Here is a 22,405-nt window from a genome sequence, read left to right as displayed (position 1 = left end):
GAAAATAGCTGTTAGAATGAGAAATCAGATCTGGGACAAGATTCTATGTACTCAAAGCAATTTCAGATTCTTGGCTACAACTCTTTGTATATAGAGCCCATTATTCAGCAATTACTGAGGTCAGGCCCAAGCTCTATTCTGTACAGATACAAGGAGTTCAAGTCCAGTGAAATTCAGAGCCATTTCTTGTTGCCATGTTTTTTATGTAAGAAATACAAAGTTAAAATTCCAAACCAAGTTGTTTCAGTAATGAGACAAAATATATAAAATCTCTTCTGTCTCTTAGATTCTGTTCCTTCTACATTCTCCAAACTCACTCCAGGAATTTTATAACATTAAGCAACTTTTTTTGTTAGGTGACTATGACAAACTGTAAAAAAATGAATTAAAGAAATCAGAAAAATGTCTTTTACCCCTTTTTACCTCTGTTGAATATGTTATTCTGCACTAAATAATAAAAAGAGGTGAAAGGATTTTAAAAAGTATTATGTAACTTATATTGTCTACAATAAGAATATCAAGCACAAATTGTATAAATTAACCATTTTGTGCTCTGTTTGGGGAAATAATGCCATTTTTTTGACAATAGTGACTCAAACAGGCACTTAATAGTCACCATTGTATTCTCTTGTTAAAACGTAGTGACAAGAACGAAAATTGCTGCATTCACACACTCTATTTGTTTTCTTTATGCCAGAGTAAACTTAGACTTCTTTCTCAATTTTTTGCCATGAAAATGAGTAAGATTTACCTCAAGTAGTTTTTGAAATTGTTTTCAATTATATCAATAAGCTTTTTTCTCCAGACAACTGATAATTTGACTTTCTGGAGGCTTCTATTTGAAATGAATTGGCTTAAAAATGCCTGAGCTGAAAGATAATACAACAACCAGATTTTTTTTCAAGTTAATACAGGGAAAAAAAAAAAATGATTGCTTCATCAGTGGCAGACAATAAACTGGACAATAGACAAAACACCTTTATTCTATCATACTATCTCAAAGGATATTTATTGAATAAAATAGGGCCAAGCTAAGGTAGGCAGGTAATAGCAATACAAGCACTCTTGATATAGTAGCTGAACTCCATTCTCTTCAGCATGTATAGAATTCTTTATTCATGTCTCATGGGGAGGACCCATTGATTTATACGGTTGAGTTCAGATACAACTAAACAAAAAGTTTTGAACATACCTTGTGTTAACAGATACTATAATTGTAACAAAAGCAATAAAATGTATTCCATTATGCCCTAATGATGTCACTGAAATAGCTTTTGTAATTTGTGTTATTAAAGGTAATGCATAGTCTTATTTTCTTATGGTGTCAGATCTCCTCAGCATATGATGTGTTTACCAGTTTATGTAACTTGAAACATACTTTAGCTTTCACACAACACTGCCTCCCTTTACATTTCTCTTTGCCCCCTCACAACCTAAGTTAGTGGCTTCCCTTATTCTACCTAATATCTTGGAGAGCATCATGTGGTTGTGTGTTAAATGTTCACAAGTTGACAGCCTAGAGTTGCACCCCTTAACACAAGGAATGAGCGAGGGTGGAGAGGGAGAATGAAGAAATCAACAACACCATCTAGAAGAGGCCACAGCCTTCTTAAACACATCCCCATAAAGACTCTTAGCTAAGCCAAAGGATTTCAGGGACTTCTGCTTAGGATCCTTTCTCTCATATATGGGTTATATTGCTATTGTTTTGAGAGGTGGCCAAGGAACAGCTGTTTGGGATAAAAGGTGATGAACAGGCCTCATCGTTGCAGCCACAGGTGAGAATCAACAACCACACACAAGAGAGCACTCTCTGGTATGAGAAGGAAGCAGGAGTGGGATGACAGGAGGATGACAGAAGAGGAAGGACAGGTCTCGGATTTTCCCCATCAGGATCCTTACCTCTGGAATGCAAAAGAAACTGGCAAAAATGGATATTTCTAAGGCAGTAAATCTATTCACACATGTAAAATGTTAAATGGACAAATAAAGACACAGATGATTTCAGTAGCAAGTTATACCAAAATTTCAAAAAAACACATAATTTGTGTTTTATTATTTTTCCATAAATAATAAAAAACAAATCACTTATTACTTGTTGATTGACTTATTTAACCAAGTATTCTATTAGGGCTATTTTACTTTGATTAAAATAAATCATTGAAAATGGAGAAAAAAATGTTATAGGCTATTTTCCTTTGTGACAAAAGCTGAAAACTAACACAAGTAATCTGAAACAGCCCTATTTTTTAAAATTTATTTATTTTGCTGGGCTGGAAGACTCACAAGCTAGAATCAAGATTTTCAGGAGAAATATCAGCAGTCTTAGACATGCTGATTATAATACCCTAATGGCAGAAAGTGAAGAGGAACTAAAGAGCCTCTTGATGAAGATGAAAGAGGAAAGTGAAAAAGCTGGTTTAAAATGCAACATTCAAAACACTAAGATCATGGCATCCTGTCTCATCACTTCTTGGCAAAGAGATGTGGAAAAAGTGGAAATAGTGACATTTTATTTTGGGGGGCTTCAAAATCACTGTGGACAGTGACTGAAGGCAAGAAATCAAAGACACTTCCTCTTTGATAGGAAAGCTATGAGAAACCTAAACAGCATATTAAAAAAACAAAGATATCACTTTGACAACAATGGTCCATCTAGTCAAAGCTATGGTTTTTCCCAGTAGTCATATACCAATGTGAGAGTTGAACTATAAAGAAGGCTGAGCACGGAAGAATTCATGCTTTCGAACTCTTGTGCTGGAGAAGACTCTTGAGAGTCCCTTGGACTGCAGGGAGGTCAAACCAGTCAATCCTAAAGGAAATCAACTCTGAATATTCATTGGAAGGGCTCATGCTGAAGCTCCAATACTTTGGCCACCTGATGCGAGGAGCCAACTCATTGGAAAAGACTGTGATGCTGGACAAGATGGAAGACAAGAGGAGAAAGGGGCAACAGAGGACAAAATGTTTGGATGTCATCATCAACTCAATTGATGTGAGTTTAAGCAAACTCTGGGAGATACTGAAGGACAGGGGAGCCTGGGGTGCTGCAATCCATGGGGTCACAAAGACTTGGAAGTGATTTAGTGACTGAACAACAAAAAAAATTTTTAGTGGAAGGATAACTGCTTTACAATATTGTGTTGCTTTCTGTGCTACATGAACATGAATCAGTCAGAGGTATACATATGTCCCCATCCTTTTGAACCTCCCTTCCATCTCCCACCGCATCTCACCCCTCTAGGTTGTCACAGAGCCTCAGTTTGACTTCTCTGTCTTCCAGCAAATTCCCATTGGCTATTTTTTTTAAACATATGATAGTATATATGTTTCCATGTTACTCTTTCCATTCATCCCACCCTCTTCTTCCTCCCACCTGTGTCCATCAGCTTATTCTCTGTGTCCATCTTTCTCAATCCCATATATATGTGTTATGATTTTTTTTTTCTCTTTCTGGCTTGCATCACTGTGTATAATAGGCTCTAGGTTCATCTACCTCATGAGCACTGATTCAAATGTGTTCCTTTTGATGGCTCAGTAATATTCCATTGTATATGTGTGTGGCTGCTTCTTTATCCATTCATCTGTTGATGGACATCTAAGTTTCTTCCATGTCCTACTTATTGTAAATAGTGCTTCAAACTCTATTTTTTAAAAATACCACAACCTGATCAAATAGGCAGATTTAAACTTTTAATAACTGCTGTGTGCATGCAAATTGTAATAATTGTTACTAGTTGCCAATCTAGTGAAAGAGTAAAGAAGAGAGAATCCATAAATAGTAGGAAGATGAGAGAATAAGAAAATGCAGAGGTTTTGTTTACTTTAGAGCAGAGTCAATAAAGGGATGTGGAAATCCATGAAGAATTATATAATGCTAAATATAAAGACATTATATATATATGAAATGTAACATATATAATATTTGAGAAAACTGCTCAGCTGGAATTCCATCACTTCCACAAACTTTGTTCATAGTAATGCTTCCTGAGGCTCACTACAGGATGTCTGGTTCTAGTTGAGTGACCACACTCTAGTGTTTAACTGGGTCATTAAGAACTTTTTTGTACAGTTCTTCTGTGTATTCTTGCCACCTTTTCTTAATCTCTTCTGCTTCTATTAGCTCCTTGATGTTTTTGTTCGTTATTGTACCTGTCTCTACATGAAATGTTCCCTTGATAGCTCCAATTTTCTTAAAGAGATCTCTAGTCTTTCCCATTCTATTGTATTCCTATATTTCTTTGAATTGTTCCCTTAAGAAGACTTTCTTATATCTCACTGCTGTTTTCTGGAAATCTGCATTCAGTTAGTTATACATTTCCCTTTCCTTTCACATCTCTTCTTTTCTCAGCTATTTGTAAGACCTCTCAGACAACCACTTTGCCTTCTTTCATTTATTTTTCTTGGGGATGTGGTACCACCTCCTGTACAATGTTATGAACTTCCATCCATAGTTCTTCAGGAACTCGGCCTACTAAATCTAGTCCCTTGAATTTAATTTATTAATCACTTCCACTATATAATCAAAAGGGATTTGAATTAGGTACTACTGAATGACCAAGTGCTTTTCCCTACTTCCTTCAATGTAAGCCTGAATTTTGCAATAAGGAGCTGATGGTCTGAGTTACAGTCAGCTTCAGGTCTTGTGTTGTTTTTTTTTTTTTTTTTTTTTTTTTTGACTGTATAGAGCTTCTACATCTTCAGCTGCAAAGAATATAATCAATCTGATTTTGGTACTGACCATCTTGTGGTGATCATCTGAGTTACTTCAAATCTTAAAAGATGATGCCATTAAAACGTTGCACTCATTATGGCAGGAAATTTGGAAAACTCACCAGTGGCCATAGAACTGGAAAAGGTCCATTTTCATTCCCATCCTAAAGAAAGACAATGCCAAAGGATGATCACATGACCATACAATTGCACTCATTTCACCTGCCACCAAGATTATGCATATAATCTTTCAAGCTAGGTTTTAGCAGTACTTGAACCAAGAACTTCCAGATATACAAACTGGTTTTAGAAATGGCAGAGGAACCAGAAATCAACTTACCAACATATGCTGGATCATAGAAAAAGCAAGGGAATTCCAGGAAAACATCTACTTCTGGTTCATTTACTATGGTAAAGCATTTCACTGTGTGGATCACAACAAACTGTGGTATAGTCTTAAAGAGATGGGAATACCAGGTCACATTACCTGTCTCCTGAGAAACCTGTATGCAGGACAAGACATACAAAGCTGTATGCAACAGTTAGAACTGGACATGGAACAATGGACTGATTCAACATTAATAAAGGAGTACATTAAAGCTGTATACTGTCACCCTGCTTATTTAACTTATATGCAGAACACATCATCCCAGGATGCAAATGCCAGCCTGGATAGATCACAAGATGAAATCAAATTGTCAGGAGAAATATCAGCGACCTCAGATATGCAGATGATACCACGTTAATGGCAGAAAGTGAAAAGAAACTAAAGAGCTTTGTGATGAAGATGAAAGAGGAGAGTGAAAAAGTTGGCTTAAAGCTCACATTTGAAAAAGTAAGATTATGACATCTGGTCCTATCAGTGCATGGCAAATAGATGAGGAAAATGTGGAAACAGTACCAGATTTCATTTTATTGGGGTCCAAAATGAATGTGTGACTGCAGCCATGATATTAAAACTTGCTTGCTCCTTGAAAGATTATCTATGACAAACCTAGACAGTTTATTAAAAAGCAGAGGTATCACTTTGGTGACAATGGTCTGTATAGTCAATGCTATGGTTTTTCCAGTAGTCAGATTTGGATGTGAGATTTGGACCATAAAATGACTGAGCACCAAATAACTGGTGTTTTCAAACTGTGGAGCTTGAGAAGACTCTTGAAAGTCCCTTGGGCAGCAAGGACATCAAGCCAGTCAATCCTCAATGAAATCAATTCTGAATATACATTAGAGGTTTGAATATTCATCAGAGGCTTTTGTTCACCTGATTTGAACAGCCAACTAATTGGAAAAGACCCTGATGTTGGAAAGATTGATAGCAAGAGGATAAGGGGGTGACAAAAGATGAGATGGTTGGGTGGCATCGCTGATTCAATGGACATAAGTTTGAGCAAACTCAGGGAATTGGTGAAGGACAGGGAAGCCTGGAGTGCTGTGTCCAAGGGGTCACAAAGAGTTGTACACAAATTAGCAACTGAACAACAAAAACAACATAAATACTGCCACTGCTGTTACTACGACTACTATGCACACCAAGTCAACTTCTATAATTTTTGCATTAAAACTTTATTAAGAAATAAATGAAATAAAGAAATGAGACAGGAAAAATGGAGGGAGGAAGGAAAGAACTGAGAGAGGGGGGAAAGAAACAAAAATGATGTAGATTGGAAAGAAAGACAAAGTAAAAATGAGAGTCAATGGTCAATATTTAGAATGAATTAATTAAATAGCAAGATTGTTGATATATATTTGTGTTCAGTGGTCAATAGAATCCTTATACAACAGGAACAATACACTTGAAAACAAAATTTTAGATTATTTTATTCTCATGCCATCAAAGTAGCAGAAATTAAGTCCAATATAAGAAAGATATGATTGTTATGAAAAAATATAAATCTTGAACAAAATTAGTGACACAAATAAAAAACAAAGTAAACATTATGATTTATTTGAAAATATCTCAATTTACACATGAATTCAATGACATTACAACCAAAATTCCTCACCTCAATAATCAATAATTTGAAAAATTAATCCTCTATTTACAAGAAAGTATAAGAGTGAAGGTGAGTCAAGATAATTCTGAAAAAATAATAGGAGGGACAAGACACTAAACATTCAGTTAGAGTACAGTCAGTTAAAAAATTATCAGCTAAAACAAACCATCATGAAACTCCAAAGAGGAAAGTATATCCAACTCATGAGCGTTGGGGGATCTTGGTGTGTCACATTATTGAGGGCTTTCTGATTGCACATTCATGGAGGAGTTACACTTGCTTCTCTGTTCTGTGTATTTGACAGCTTGATAGAGAGGCTTGAAGGAAGTCAGGTTCAATCCCTTTTGCAAGATTTTGAGTGGTTGTATGCTCATTTACAGGCAACATTGATAATAACTGGCTTTATTATTTTGGGAGAACAGCAAAAGACACTGAATGTATGTCTATTATTGTGAGGAAGAGAGGCAAAGTGGTAATATTTTAATTGTATCTTTTTGGTTTCATTTATTGATTGGGATATTTTATGGCTTGCTTCTTTTTATCTATACTTCTATAAAGTTTAGTAAATACAGGAAAGGTAGGATAAATGTTTAATTCTGTTCTTTGATTTTCCAAACTCCATTGTGATGAATTAGCTCCAGCTCATTATTCAAAATAATCAATTAATAATTAAGAGCACATAGATTTAGATAGTTATTTTGACTTTAATCTTTACTACTGCAATTTTTATCCATTTTGAAGCTTACAATGTCACATCGTTGGCAAGTGGGAATCCCTTCAAATTATCTCTTGTTTCCTTTTCTCAAGACCCTTGTTAACTTAATAGCTTTATTATTCTATGTACTATGTCAAGATGTTTCAGGCTTATCTTGAACATTTCTGCAACAGATATTAATCAACAATTTTTCCAAGAAGATTTAATAATATATTTCATAGAAAATGAAATTGTAGAACCACAATTTGGGCTCTATGAATGTTCATTGTCCTGTTGTGCATAGTTCTAAAATTTTTCAGTAGGTGAATTTAAGACTGTGTGTGTGTGTTACCTGCTCAGTCATGTCCAACTCTTGGCTATTCCATGAGCTGTAGCCCACCAGGCTCCTCTGTCCATGGAATTCTCCAGAGAAGAATACTAGAATGAGTTGCCATTTCCTTCTCCAGGGGATTTTCTGGAGCCAGGGATTGAACTCATGTCTCCTGCATTGCAGTTAGATTCTTTACTGATTGAACCACCAGGGAAGCCCAATCTGATATTATATACATGTAAAATATGTAATTATATTATAACATATAAAATATATGTATGTGTGTGTGTGTATTTTTCAATGAGTTTCAGGTTGATAGTCAAATATAGGAACATGTAGGTTTTACTTAACCATTTCTATAATATATCTCTATCTCTTTCCACAAAGATTTCCACAGAAAATCTCCCAGAATTTCCAGTGGTAGAATATATTACAAAAAAGAGAATATATTGATTACTCACTTGCTTAATCAGAATTTTTAATATCATATTTTGGAATAAAAATAAAATACTAATACCACCACCACCACTTAAAAAAGATAGTAATTTTTTTATTGCTTGGGCTGCATTTATTCTAACTGCTTAATTTTTATGTATCTATGTACAGATTGTAATAAAGACTTTATATTTTGGATCATATATTTTTCTCAATTTCATAATATTATCTCCTTTTTTAATGTGGCATTTCATTTACATATTGCATTTAATTCTCAACTCTAGTTTTTATGCTGATGTCTCTCTACTAATTTTGCTTATCTGAAGTTTTGTGTTTAGCAGATTTTTAGAACAATCTTATGGAAACAATATTGCTTGATAATACTCAGGAATTATGCTGGATAACAGCTTATACTGTTAATAATTGAATGTTGATTTCAATTAAATTGTTGCATAGAAGATAGATAGATATAGACAAAATGAGGCAACTTTCATTGAACAGCATCTATCTTTCTCACATGTTTTAGGGATTTACACTGTTTATTCTATATTCTATCTAGAAATTTTTAAATGTTTTTGAAATGAGCTATGTAACTTTCAATATCTACTACTTGGTTAAATTATATTAAGCATTGCATCAAGAAATGATGTAAATAGGGTAACCTTTCTGGACCTGAGAAATCAAAAATACCATGGCCACAAACATTTGCACATGATCTCTCGTATGATCTACTCCTCTCCATTGTTCTCTTCCATTCCTTCTTCACTATTCCCATCGCCATTCCTATGTTCTTCTGCCCACTCTATCAGCACACATATCACTACCTTGCATTCCCACACGGAACTTTGTGAAAGATACTGTGTTAGGGGGCAACTCACTGTAAGTGCATCCATATTTTCACCCATGACTACAACAGGCATTTTTCAGGGAAATACTAGAAGGAAGCCAGGGAAGCACAGAGCCTTGAATCTGTTGCTGCTCAATAACCTAAAGCTTCATGACAGCTTCACATCCTATTTCCAGGTTAAGAGAACATCATAGGAACGTTATATAAACACCTTACCAGATTTCTAAAGTTCAGTGTTTAGATAGCTAATTAACAAAATCAAAGTAATTCGAGTTCACATATTCAAAACAAGTTGCAAAACACATCCTAGAAGACAGAATTGACTATGAGAACCTGAAATTTTCATTTCCTAACTTTCAAAGGCTAAAATTATCAAGATTAATATTGCACTAAAAATGATTTTGCATTTATACATGGTAGAATACCAAATTGTATAACCTGTTAACAGAGAAATAAGTGTGCCTCTCTAAACATATTCTTAGGTCACTGAAGTCATTAAAATGTGTTGAGTAAGTATTAAAGCTAAAGTCTTCCTTGGCCTCATCTATGACCTTGTTGGATTTTTTTATGTACCATTTATGTGCATTTTAAACATTTCAACTGTGTTCTAAAAAAGTAATTATTGTAAACATTTTCACCCCAGATTGTCACTTCTCTACGACTATCACTACTACAACTTAATACAAAGGCATTTTCACAGCATTTTGATTTCACATACTTCATAGTGTAACTTCTATGAGTTGATAAACTTTATGCCTTATAACGGGAAACTTTGTGATAAAAGACATTAGGGTGTTAATACCATCCTAAAAACGCATTGTAATTATCTTCCCTATTACTCATAAAATCAGAGAAAATTAAAATAACAGTTTTCTTCAGGCAGTGAACATAAGGGAAAAGAGCTCAAATTCACTATGAAATAGTCAAGGGTCACTCAGTAGCACTGATCTAGTCTATTGCTTCCGTTGTTTCAAAGATAAGATGAGATAATAAAGATTTGTCCGGGGTAAAGTAAAACTCCAAATATGATAAGCTTTGTACTACTACCATTCTTAACTTTTCATTATATCCATGTGAAGAGGTGAAAGTTAATTTGCATTGATTTAAATAAATTACCACTCGACCATAACTTGTTTTCTAAATATCCTATTCTCTCATGGAAACATGTTTATATGAACTTTTTCTTGATATTCATTCCTCATACATGTGACCATCAATATTAACTATCCTATCTGGGTACATTTATTCATACTGACCTCAATTCATTGATATTTGCATTCTAATTAAATTCATAGCATTTCTATATTAAAGAATTCAAGTAGAACATATGACTATTTCCATTAAATCCTGGCTGGAGATTGTGAAAGAGAAGCATCACTTATCTAAAGGATATCCCATTCGTACATTTGCTGTAAACACATATTTTAATGCAGAAAATTATTATTATTCTTCTAGGAACACACCAAATAAAGATATAAAAAATCATTGATCTATCACAATTTTTTTCCCTTATTTTCCTTATCTTACAGCCTGGGGATTCTCAAGAAAAAAAAAAAAGAAGTTTACAAAACAAAACTTTATTTCCCTGAATTTAAAGATATGCTGCACATTCATTGCTGGAATAAGCATTATTTTCTATATCTCTGATCTCATTTTACTTGGGCTTAAAATTTCAGCCATATCACTCGACAGATTTCTGAGTACAAACATATATTCATGTTCAACAACCTTTTTTGGCCTGGGTGGGGGGAGGGGAATATGCTTTTAACTTGTTCCACATTCTACCTTTAACCCTCAGTACTCTTGCTTTTTCATAATCCATAATAAAAAGCCTGAGTGCCCATGGAATGCACTGTTTATAAATAAAGTAATATAAAGACCCGATTATAAAGTGTAAAGTTATGACCAACCTAGACACCATATTAAAAAGCAGAGACATTATTTTGCCAATAAATATCTGTCTAGGTTCTTGCCTGGTGAATCCAGGGATGGGGGAGCCTGGTTGGCTGTCATCTATGGGGTCACACAGAGTTGGACATGGTTAAGCGACTTAGCAGCAGCAACAGCAGCAGCAGTCAAGGCTATGGTTTTTCCAGCAGTCATGTATGGCTGTGAGAGTTGGACTATATAAAAAGCTGAGCACCAAAGAATTGATGATTTTGAACTGTGGTGTTGGAGAAGATTCTGGAGAGTCCCTTGGACTTCAAGGAGATCCAACGTCCATCTTAAAGGATATCGGTACTGAATATTCATTGAAAGGACTGATGCTGAAGCTGAAACTTCAATACTCTGGCCACTTGATGAGAAGAACTGACCATTTGAAAAGACCCTGATGCTGAGAAAAATTGAAAGCTGGAGAGGGGATGACAGAGGATGAGATGGTTGGATGACATCATCGACTAGATGGACATGAATTCGAGAAAGCTCTGGTAGCTGGTGATGGACAGGGAGGCCTGGCATGCTGCAGTCCATGGGGTCACAAAGAGTCAAACACGACTGAGCAACTGAACTGAACTGACTGATGAAGGGAAATGACTCTTTCCTGATCTGTCACCAGTGCCTCTCCTGAAGGATGACAATTTTAGTCATTTCTCCTCTTTTCTAACCTTGAAAAGTTCAAATATTATACATTTTTCTGGATTAATGAACTGTGGACACTGCCAACTGAGTCTCCTTTGCAAAACATCATGAGTTTACTTTTTTTTTTTTTTTTTACATAATACCTGTTTTTCAGTACTTTTCACAAATTGTTATAGTTACATTCTTTTCATTTCTTTTTTCAGTTAGCTTTGGAACTTTAAATATATGTAATCTCTATCACTGTTTCTTCTTTTTCACAGTGTTTGTAAATGTTCTCTGTGTACAACAGAGCTCATATACTGCTACCCTTCCTCCATGTTTCCTGAGTCAAGTTTCAAGTTGCAATTTTTAACATAGAACACTTCTTTAATGATGTGTAGGACTTGCTAAAGATCAGAGGAGAAAAAGAGCTGAGAGAACAACAGTCACAAACATTTTGACATTCGTGGGCTATTCTCTCACCACCCTCCAAACCTGTAATCAATGAAAGAAAGCAGAGCGAAGAGAAATAAACAAGCAGAGAACTAGAAAAAGAAAAACAGGGCAAAGAGAAAATAATAATTTAAAAAGTGCAGAGACAGAAAAAAAAAGAAAAGAAAAGAAGGAAGAGAGAGAGAGAAATAAACATATGGGGAGAATGCAAATGTCAGGCCAAAACAGGAAAGCAAGATGTCCAGAAAATCTGATAACCATCTTCTAAAGCATGTGAGAATCTCACTCTTTGTAAACAGGTGCTTGAACTTTAAAACAAAAACATCTATCTAGAATATATGGTTATTATATTTCAAACTTGATTAAAGAAATGTTCTGATTCTACTCTGAATTAATTTGAAGAGAATGGTGAACTAAATTTAAATAAAGCAGTGAAAATGCCATGTACTACATATAACATTGACTCAACAACACTTACCCAATAATAAATGCCTGACAAAAGAAATTTCTTGGGTGCAATTATCATTTAATATAGTTTACATAATGTTTTTATATATGAATATTGGCATATGATTTTCTTAATATAAGAAATATAAAGAAACAAAAGAATATAATACATGGTAAACAGAAAAAAAAAATGTGAAACAGAAGGAGAACCAGAGATGGCCCAAATGCTAGCATTGTTAGGCTTGTGTATGCTGAAGTATCTGATGGAAAAGGCCAAAGAATATGTGTTCAATATTTTAAACAGAGAAATGGAAAAATTTTTAAAGAGTTAATTGAAAATGTCATACCTGAAAAAAAAAGCAAAACAGAGGTAAAGTCATCTAATAATTGCCACTACAAAGATAAGAACTAATTTGAAGAATGCATAAGAGAAATTATCCCAACTTTATTTAAAATATAAACACATGGTAATCTGAAGGGCAATATCAAGTGATATAATATGTGGTTTAATATGTTGAAATCCCAGAAGGAAAAGAAAAAAAATAAAAAATAAACAAGTAATGCTTAAATTTTTTTCAAAATGAAATAAATAGATCACCAGAAACAAGAACCTCATCAAACCCTTATAATGAAAAAAAGGAAAAATATACATATACTCAGACACATGAGAAAATTGTTGAAAAACAAGGTTAAAGAACAAATCTTAAAAAGCCACCATGGAAGAAAGAAAGTGAAAGTGAAGTCATGTCTGGACTGTTTGCGACCCTATGGGCTGTAGCCTACCAGGTTCCCATGGGATTTTCCAGGCAAGAATACTGAAGTAGGTTACCATTTCCTTTTCCAGGAGATCTTCCCGACCCAGGGATTGAACCTGGGCCTCCCGCATTGTAGGCAGACGCTTTACCATCTGTGCCACCAGGGAATTCTAATCAAAATCAAAGGCATTTTCAGATAAACAAAAGGTGTGATAATTTTTGTCTATCTTAAACTCCAATCTTTTAATCAAACTTAAACTTCAACGTATGTTTTCTTTTCTTTTTTCTTTTTTTTTTAAATCAAAGTATATTATCAACCAAAACAGAAGAAAAAAAAAAAAAAGATATAATAATAAAACTTCATCTTCAGGGATGAAGGAAGAAACCATACATTTAAAAAGACATTTAAAAACCAAACATTTAAAAAGAAATAATTAAACCTACTAAAACTTTCATGAAAAAACTGTTGATTCTGTAAAGAAAACTAAATATATTCTGAAAATTATATCCAGATATAAATTACATGGTTTTAAAACAAAAGTCAGAGAGAGTAAGGAAAGCATGTTGTAGAGATCCTACATCACTGATGTAGTAGTAAGCAGGCTTTTCAACACAGAGTCTAATAAGACAAAGGTGAACACTGTAATTCCTTAAAAAATTCACAAAAATAATGTTGAGGCATAATAAATCATCTAAGAGGAAATAAAGCTGATTATATATGATTCACTGAAAAGTGGGCACAAAAGAAAGTGTAAATCAACCAAAGAGAAAAGTGCCACTAACGTTAGTTTTCACCTAAAACATGACAATAATTGTATTAAAAAATGAAGTGAAGATTTTTCAGGCTGGATAAAAAAAGAAAAATTTAACTATTTTTTATTTATAAGACAAACATCATATATTAAAAATATACCTATGTATTTAAAAAAATGTTTAAAAAATGTAACACATGAAGTATATATATAAGAAAACTTATTTTTATATGCATATCAGACAAATTAGACATCACAAAAAGAGTAATACCAAAAATAAAAAGGACATTTCATAATTATATAATAGTTTATCAAGAAGTTACAATTAAAGAAGTTATAAAATGGAAATTTATGGCAAAACCAATACAATATTTTAAAGTAATTAACCTCCAATTAAAATAAATAAATTTATATTTTTAAAAAATGGAAATTTATTCTATCTTTAGGTTATATTAGAACAAGTAAAGGTGTAAAGGCCATGACATTTTTCTGTATGAAAATGTTAGAAAACCCAAAAGAAATTTAAAACCAAAATAAGACGACAGAAAATTTAAAAATAAAAACTAAACTATTTGGAGACCAAGATGGCAGAGGAATAGGTGGACGTGGAGAACATCTCTCTCCATGTATGCATCAGGAATACACCTTCAGACAGAGAAGTGCATGCAAAACACCAGCTGAGAGCAGACAGGAGAGCCTGACTGGTGGAAAAGAATATTTAGAACCATACGAAACTCAATAGGAAGAAGGAATTAGGAGGAGAAACAGGAGTGCTAGTAGGACTAGACCTGCCCTGGACAGGTGGGGAAACTGAAGCAGTGGTCTGATCCCCACATCAGGGCAATTGTCAGAGGAGAACCATTTAAGGCTGAGAGTGAAACAGGTGATCTGTGGAAGCCTAAATAAAATGACAGTCAAACAGTCCTTGCCGCAGCCATGCATAACCCCAAGAATGGCGCGTGTCACCTAGAAAGTGCAGCAGCTGGGAGCTGGAGTTTGGGGGTTGTGGAGTAAACCCAGGGTAAGGGATGCTGTTGACTGTGGAGAGATGGGCTGAGGGGATGTGAGGGAGGAGATTGTGGTGGGAAATGCCTGTGGAGGAAAGCCAGGTAGCCATGGAAGCAAGTCAATACTGGTGAGTCATGTGTAGGGGCTGGAGCCATCACGATAGCCTCTTTCTCCAGATGCCGGCTCTCTAAGTGCCTGAATGGACAGAGATATAGAGAAAGACTGGCCGAAGAGGCCTTATTATCATCAGCTACAAGAGGAGCAAAAACAAACAAACAAACAAAAAACTCTGATAGGGCCATAACTCCTGCATCAGAGGCAGTCCCTGCATACTTGATGTCACAAGGGTCCCCAGAAGCCAAGCAGCTGTGCCACCTTCACACTCAACCCTCAAAGGGGCAGAGCTGCTGCAAGCAAAAAACTCTTGTGTCTATGCACACAGGGTCACTTTGGCGGTGTCTGACTCTTTGCAACCTGTGGACTGTGGCCTTCTCTATGAGGGGGATTCTCCAGGCAAGAATACTGGAGCCTATTGGCCCATACTGGTTGTCATACCCTTCTAGAGCACTATATTTCCTGCTGCCTTAGCCACCAACTCCCCTGAGTACCTGGTGCTACCAGAACCCTTGTGACCCAAGCAGCTGCATTACCTCCAGGCCTGGACCTCACAGGGGCAAACCCAAGTCCTCCAGGGCAGACTCAGGAGCAAACCCCAGTAGATGACCCACACATAGAGGTGGAAATAAAACCTCAGTTGAAACCCAGTGGCAATGTGGCTAAGGAAGAAGACCCAAAACCCCACCAACTGTGCAAGCTGCACGTTATATCCATATGATCAACTATACAGACCCTGTGTCTATGGAATATATAAAAGGACATTGAGAGCTCCCAGGGTTGGGTGGGGGGAGGGGGTGGAATGCACTAGTTCTGATAGTTGTGGACATTGGAGGCAAGATCACTGAGGAGTAGGACCGGATTAGAATCTGAGGTGCTCCCATGGAAGGCCCAGAGACAAGCGCAATGTTGGGGAGGTGAGGTGGACTGTGACTACCCTCGAGGGAAAGGACTCTGACAGCAGTGACTCAAGAAAAAAATTTATTATTCTTATGTTTTGACTTTTTCTATAGATTCTTTTGGATTTATTTTTCCTTTTTTTTCCTCCTATTTTCCCCCTTCTGTTGTAGTTGTTGAGTTTGTTGGCACTAAGAAATCTAATTAAGCTTTTGAGTTTTTTAATTTCTATTATTTTCTCACTCACATTTTTTTTATTGTGGTTATAAATCTCTGCCTCTATGTTGGGCTTTTGCAGTTCTGTGGAGTTGTTTTTTTTTTTTTTTTTTTTTTTTTCCTTTCTTTCTTCTGTTTTTATTTTCTCTTTTTTAAGTTTAATTTTTAATTTGGTAAACCTATTATTATTTTTCCTACATTTATTCTTTGCTTGCTTTTCTTACTGTTCTTTTCCCCTTGCAGTAAATCTTTAATGTATATAAATCTTTTTTTTACCTACCTCTGTTTAATTTTTCATATATATTCTCTTTCTTGTTCTTTTCTTTCTTTCCTTTTCTCTCAGGATATTTGTTAGTTTTGTTTCACTGCTTTATTCTCACTTGGCACCTTGTTTTTGTTTTGTTTTCCAGTTTGTGCTTTAGTTAGTTTTGTTCTTAATTTGTGAATATAATTTTTTGTTTCCTTTGTTCACTAGGTCAATCTATTATACTTTATTTTTGTTGGACTATTTTAATTTCGTGTATATGTATATGTGTATATTCAGTCACACTTTTTATTGGTATTATAAACCTCTGTTCCTACGTTATTCTTTTGCAGTTCTGTGGAGCTTTCTTTTATTTCTTTCTCTTTTTTTTTAATATTTCTTCTTTGTTTTTGTTCTGTATTTTTTCCATTTCTCTTTTTTTCACATTAAATTTTAATTTTTTAAACTTATTATATTTTTCTACACTTATTCCGTTGTTTGCTTTTCCTACTGGTATTTTCCCCTTGCAGTTAATTTTTAAGTATATAAACCTTAATCTAGCTCTATTTAACTTCGTGTATCTATTTTTTCTTTCTTTTCTTTCTTTCCTTTCCTCAGCATTTTTTTTTTTTTAGCTTGGTTTCCATTGCTTAATTCCCCACTTGGCACCTTGCTTTCATTTTGTTTTCCATTTTGTGCTTTAGTTAGTTTTTGTCTTAACTGGTAGATATAATATTTGGTCTCCTTCGTTTGCCACATAAATCTGTTGTATTTTATTTTTGTTGTACTGATTTCATTTTGTTTATGGGTGTATATGTGTGTGTGTATATATATTCAGTCATGCTTTTTATTGGTGCTATAATCCTGTCTGTTGGGCTTCTGCAACTCTATGAAGTTTTCCTGTTATATTTTTTCTTATTATTTTTGTTTTTAGCCTATTATATTTTTTCTATATTTATTCCTTTGCATTTCCTACTGGTCTTCTCCTCTTGCAGTTAATCTTTACTGTATATAAATCTTCTTCATCTACCTCTCTTTAACTTTGCATATCTATTTTTTCTTTCTTTGCTTTCTTTACTTTCCTCTCAACATATTTGTTAGTTTTGTTTTCATTGGTTTATTCCCCACATGGCACCTTACTTTAGTTTTTTTGTTTTCTGGTTGTTTTCCAGTTTGTGCTTTAAGTTAGTTTTTTTTTTTCTTAACTGGTAAATATAATTTTTGATTTCCTTTGTTTGCTGGTCAATCTACTGTACTTTTTTTTTGTTGGACTGTTTTCACTTTGCTCATGGGTGTATATGTATATTCCATTATTTTAATTATTATTAAAATAAATTATTATTTTCCTCCTGGGAAAAGGAGACTTCAAACACAATAAGTTAGAAAGAAAAATGATGAAAAGACAGAGAAATACTACACAAATGAAGGAAAGACAAGAAACATAAAAGTTGAAATAAATTAAGAGGAAATAGGCAAACTACCTGAAAAATACTACAGAATAATGATAGTAAAGATGATCAGAAACCTTGAAAACAGAATTGAGAAAATGCAAGAATCAATTAGCAAAGACCTTGAAGAATTAAATAATAAACTTACAGAGACAAGCAACACAATTACTGAAATTAAAAATACTCTAGAGGAAATTAATAGCAGAATATTGGAAGCAGAAGAATATATCAGTGAGCTTGAAGACAAAATGGTGAAAATAACTTCTGAAGAGCAGAAAAAAGTAAAAAGAATGAAAAGAACTGAGGATAGTCTCATATCTCTGGGACAACATCAAATGCACCAACATTCGAATTATTGGAGTCCCAGAAGAAGAGGAAAATAAAGGGAATGAGAAAAATTCTGAAAAGACTATAGTTGAAAACGTCTCCAACGTGGAAAAGGAAATAGTCAATCAAGTTCAAGAGGTGCAAAGATTCCCATACAGGATAAATCCAAGGGAAAACACACCAAGACACATATTAATCAAACTAACAAAGACTAAACAAAAGGAAAGAATATTAAAAGCAGCAAGGGAAAACCAACAAGTAACATACAAGGGAAATGCCATGTGTTTAACAACTGATCTTTCAAGAGAAACCCTGCAGGCCAGAAGGGATTGGTGGGATATATTTAAAGTACTGAAAAGGAAAAATCTGCAACTAAAATTACTGTACCCAGCAAGGAACTCATTCAAATTTGATGGATAAATAAAAAAATTTTCAGACAAACAAAATTAAAGATAATTCAATACCACCAAAGGAGATTTAGAACAAATGTTAAAGGGACTTATCTAGTTAAGAAATACAAGAGAAGAAAGCAATCTACAAAAACAACCCCAAAGAATTTAAAATATGGCAATATGAATATATATATCAAAAATTGCTTTAAATGTAAACAGATTAAATGCTTCAATCAAAAGACACAAGCAGGCTGAACGGATACAAAAACAAGACATATATGTATGTTGTCTACAAGAAACCTACTTCAAACCTAAACACAGTTATAGACTGAAAGTGAGAGGATGGAAAAATATATTCCATACAAATGGGAAGCAAAAGAAAGCTGGAGTAGAAATCTTCATATCAGGCAAAATAGACTTCAAATAAAGAAGATTAAAAGAGATATGAAAGGACACTACATAATGATCAAAGGATCAATCCAAGAGGAAGACATAATAATTACAAATATCTATGCATCCAACATAGGAGCACCTCAATCATAAGACAAACACTAACAGACATAAAAGGAGAAATTGACAGTAACACAATAAGAGTAGTAGACTTTAAAACCCCACTCACACCAATCATCAAAACAGAAAATTAATCAGGAAACACAAGCCTTAAATGATACATTAGATAAGAAGAATCTCATTGATGTCTTCAGGACATTCCATCCTAATACAGAAGACTACATCTTCTTCTCAATGCTCATGGGACATTCTCCAGAATAGACCACATCTTGGGTCACAAATCAAGCCTCAGTAAATTTAAGAAAATTAAAATCATATCAAGCATCTTCTCCAAACACAACTCTATGCAATTAGATATCAATTACAAGAAAAAGCAAAAAAAAAAAAAAAAAAGTAAAAAAGACAAACACATGGAGATTAAATAACGTGTTTCTAAACAACCAACAGGTACTGAATAAATCAAAGGAGAAATCAAAAATTTCTAGAAACAAATGACAATGAAAACGTGATAACTCAAAACCTATGGGATTTAGGCAGCAAAAGCAGTTCTAAGAGAGAAGTTTATAGCAATGCAGTCTTACCTCAATAAACAAGAAAAACATTGAATAGACAACCTAAACTTGGCCCTAAACAACTGGCAAAAGAAGAATAAGAAAAAAAAAATTAGTAGGAGGAAAAAAAAAATCATAAAAATCAAAGCAGAAATAAGTGAAAAATGAAAGAAACAATAGTAAAGATTAATAAAACTAAAAGCTGATCTTTGCGAGATAAACAAAATTGGCAAACATTTAGCCAGACTCATCAAGAAAAAAAGAGAACAATCAAAACCACAAAATTAGAAGTGCAAAGATAAAGGTTACAAAAGATAATGCTGAAATACAAAGGATCATAAGAGACCATTATGAACAACTATGTGGCAACAAAACGGAAAAAGAAACAAAACAAAACAAAACAAAATGGAAGAAATGGACAGATCCTTAAAAAGTTCAATCTTCCAAACTGAAACATGAAGACATACAAATTATGAGCAACCCAATTACAAGCACTGAAATTGAGGCTGTGATCAAAAATCTCCCCAAAAACAAAAGCCCAGGACCAGATGGCTTCTAAGGAGAATTCTATCAAACATTTAGAAAAGAGCTAAGGCCTGTCTTTCTTTCTTTCTTTCTTTTATAACATTATTTATTTATTTAATTTTACTTTACAATACTGTATTGGTTTTGCCATACATCAACTTGAATCTGCTACAGGTGTACATGAGTTCCCACTCCTGAATCCCCCTCCCACCTCTATCTCCATACCATCTCTCTGGGTCATCCCAGTGCACCAGCCCCAAGCATCCTGTATCCTGTATCAAACCTACACTGGTGATTTGTTTCTTACATGATAGTATACATGTTTCAATGCCATTCTCTCAAATCATCCCACCCTCTCCCTCTCCCACAGAGTCCAAAAGTCTGTTCTACACATCTGTGTCTCTTTTCCTGTCTCACATACAGGGTTATTGTTACCATCTTTCTAAATTCCATATATATGTGTTAGTATACTGTATTGGCGTTTTTCTTTCTGGCTTACTTCACTCTGTATAATCGGCTCCAGTTTCATCCACCTCATTAGAACTGATTCAAATGTATTCTTTATAAAGGCTGTGTATATGTACCACGCCTTTCTTATCCATTCATCTGCTGATGGACATCTAGGTTGCTTCCATGTCCTGGCTATTATAAACAGTGTTTCGATGAACATTAGGGTACACGTGTATCTTTCAGTTCTGGTTTCCTCAGTGTGTATGCCCAGTAGTGGGATTGCTGAGTCATAAGGCAGTTCTATTTTCAGTTTTTTAAGGAATCTCCACAGTGTTCTCCATAGTGGCTGTAGTAGTTGCATTCCCACCAACAGTGTAAGAGGGTTCCCTTTTCTCCACACCCTCTCCAGCATTTATTGCTTGTAGACTTTTGGGTCACAGCCATTCTGACTGGTGTGAAATGGTACCTCATTGTGGTCTTGACTTGCATTTTTCAAATTGCCAAGGAAGGAACACTTCCAAACTCATTACAAGGCCACAATCAGTCTGAAACCAAAACTAGACAAAGACAACACAAAAAAGAAAGCTACAGCTGAATATCACTGATGAACATAGGTGCAAAAATCCTCAACAAAATTTTAGCAAGCAGAATTCAGCAATATTCATGTCCACTGGATCAGTGATGCCATCCAACCATCTCATCCTCTGTCATCCCCTCCTCCTCCCACCCTCAACTTTTCCCAGAATCAGGGTATTTTTAAATGAGTCAGCAGTCCATGTCAGGTGGCCAAAGTATTGGAGTTTCAGCTTCAACATCAGTCCTTCCAATCAGCACTCAGGACTGAACTCCTTTAGGATGCACCTCAACATAGTAAAGACCATATATGGTAAGCCTACAGCAAACATTATTTTTATTGGTGAAAAACAGAAAGCATTCCCTCTGAGATCAAGAATGAGACAAGGGTATCCACTTTTACCACTTTTGCCATCAAAGAAGACAAAGAAATAAAATGAATCTAGATTAAAAAAGAAGTAAAGCTCTTACTGCTTGCAGATGACATGATTCTGTACATAGAAAAACCTGAAGATAGTATCAGAAAATTATTAGAGGTAATCAGTGAATTTAGGAAAGTTTCAGAATACAAAATCAATACACAGAAATAACTTGCATTTCTATATACTAACTGAAATATCAGAAAGAGCAATTAACAAACTAATCAGATCATCTTTCAACAACAAAAAATAATAATAATAATAAAATTTCTAGGAATTAAATTACCTAAGGAGACAAAAAGAAAACTGTACACAGAAAATTATAAGACACTAATGAAAGAAATCAAAGATAGCATAAACAGATAGAGAGATATTCCATGTTCTTGGGTAGGAAGAATCAATATCGTGAGAATGACTATACTACCAAAGGCAATTCTACAGGTTCAATGTGATCCCTATCAAATTACAATGGCATTTTTCACAGAATGAGAACAAATAATATTTGCAATTCAAATGGAAACACAAAAGACCCAAATAGCCAAAACAGTCCTGAGAAAGAAAAATGGAGCTGGAGGAATCAACCTTCCTGACTCAGATTATACTACAAAGCTACAGTCATCAAGAGAGTATTCTGCTGGCCAAAAAAATAAAAAAAATAAAAAAACACACAGAAATATAGACCATTGGGAAAAGATAGAAAGCCCAGAAGAAAACCCTTGTACCTATGGGTTGCTCATTTTTACAAATG

General features: G+C 34.5%; 1 pseudogene; it reads left to right on the top strand.

Annotated features, from left to right (window-relative positions):
- Positions 1–17,975: 17,975 nt before the first annotated feature.
- The window catches only part of LOC138088719 (solute carrier family 25 member 36-like), a 97,888-nt pseudogene continuing 93,458 nt past the window's right edge, over positions 17,976–22,405 (top strand).

The sequence above is a fragment of the Capricornis sumatraensis genome, chromosome 11, assembly GCF_032405125.1.
Source record: "Capricornis sumatraensis isolate serow.1 chromosome 11, serow.2, whole genome shotgun sequence".
Taxonomy (NCBI): domain Eukaryota; kingdom Metazoa; phylum Chordata; class Mammalia; order Artiodactyla; family Bovidae; genus Capricornis; species Capricornis sumatraensis.
Note: the sequence above shows the minus strand (reverse complement) of the source record. Positions and strands in the feature narration are given on the sequence as shown.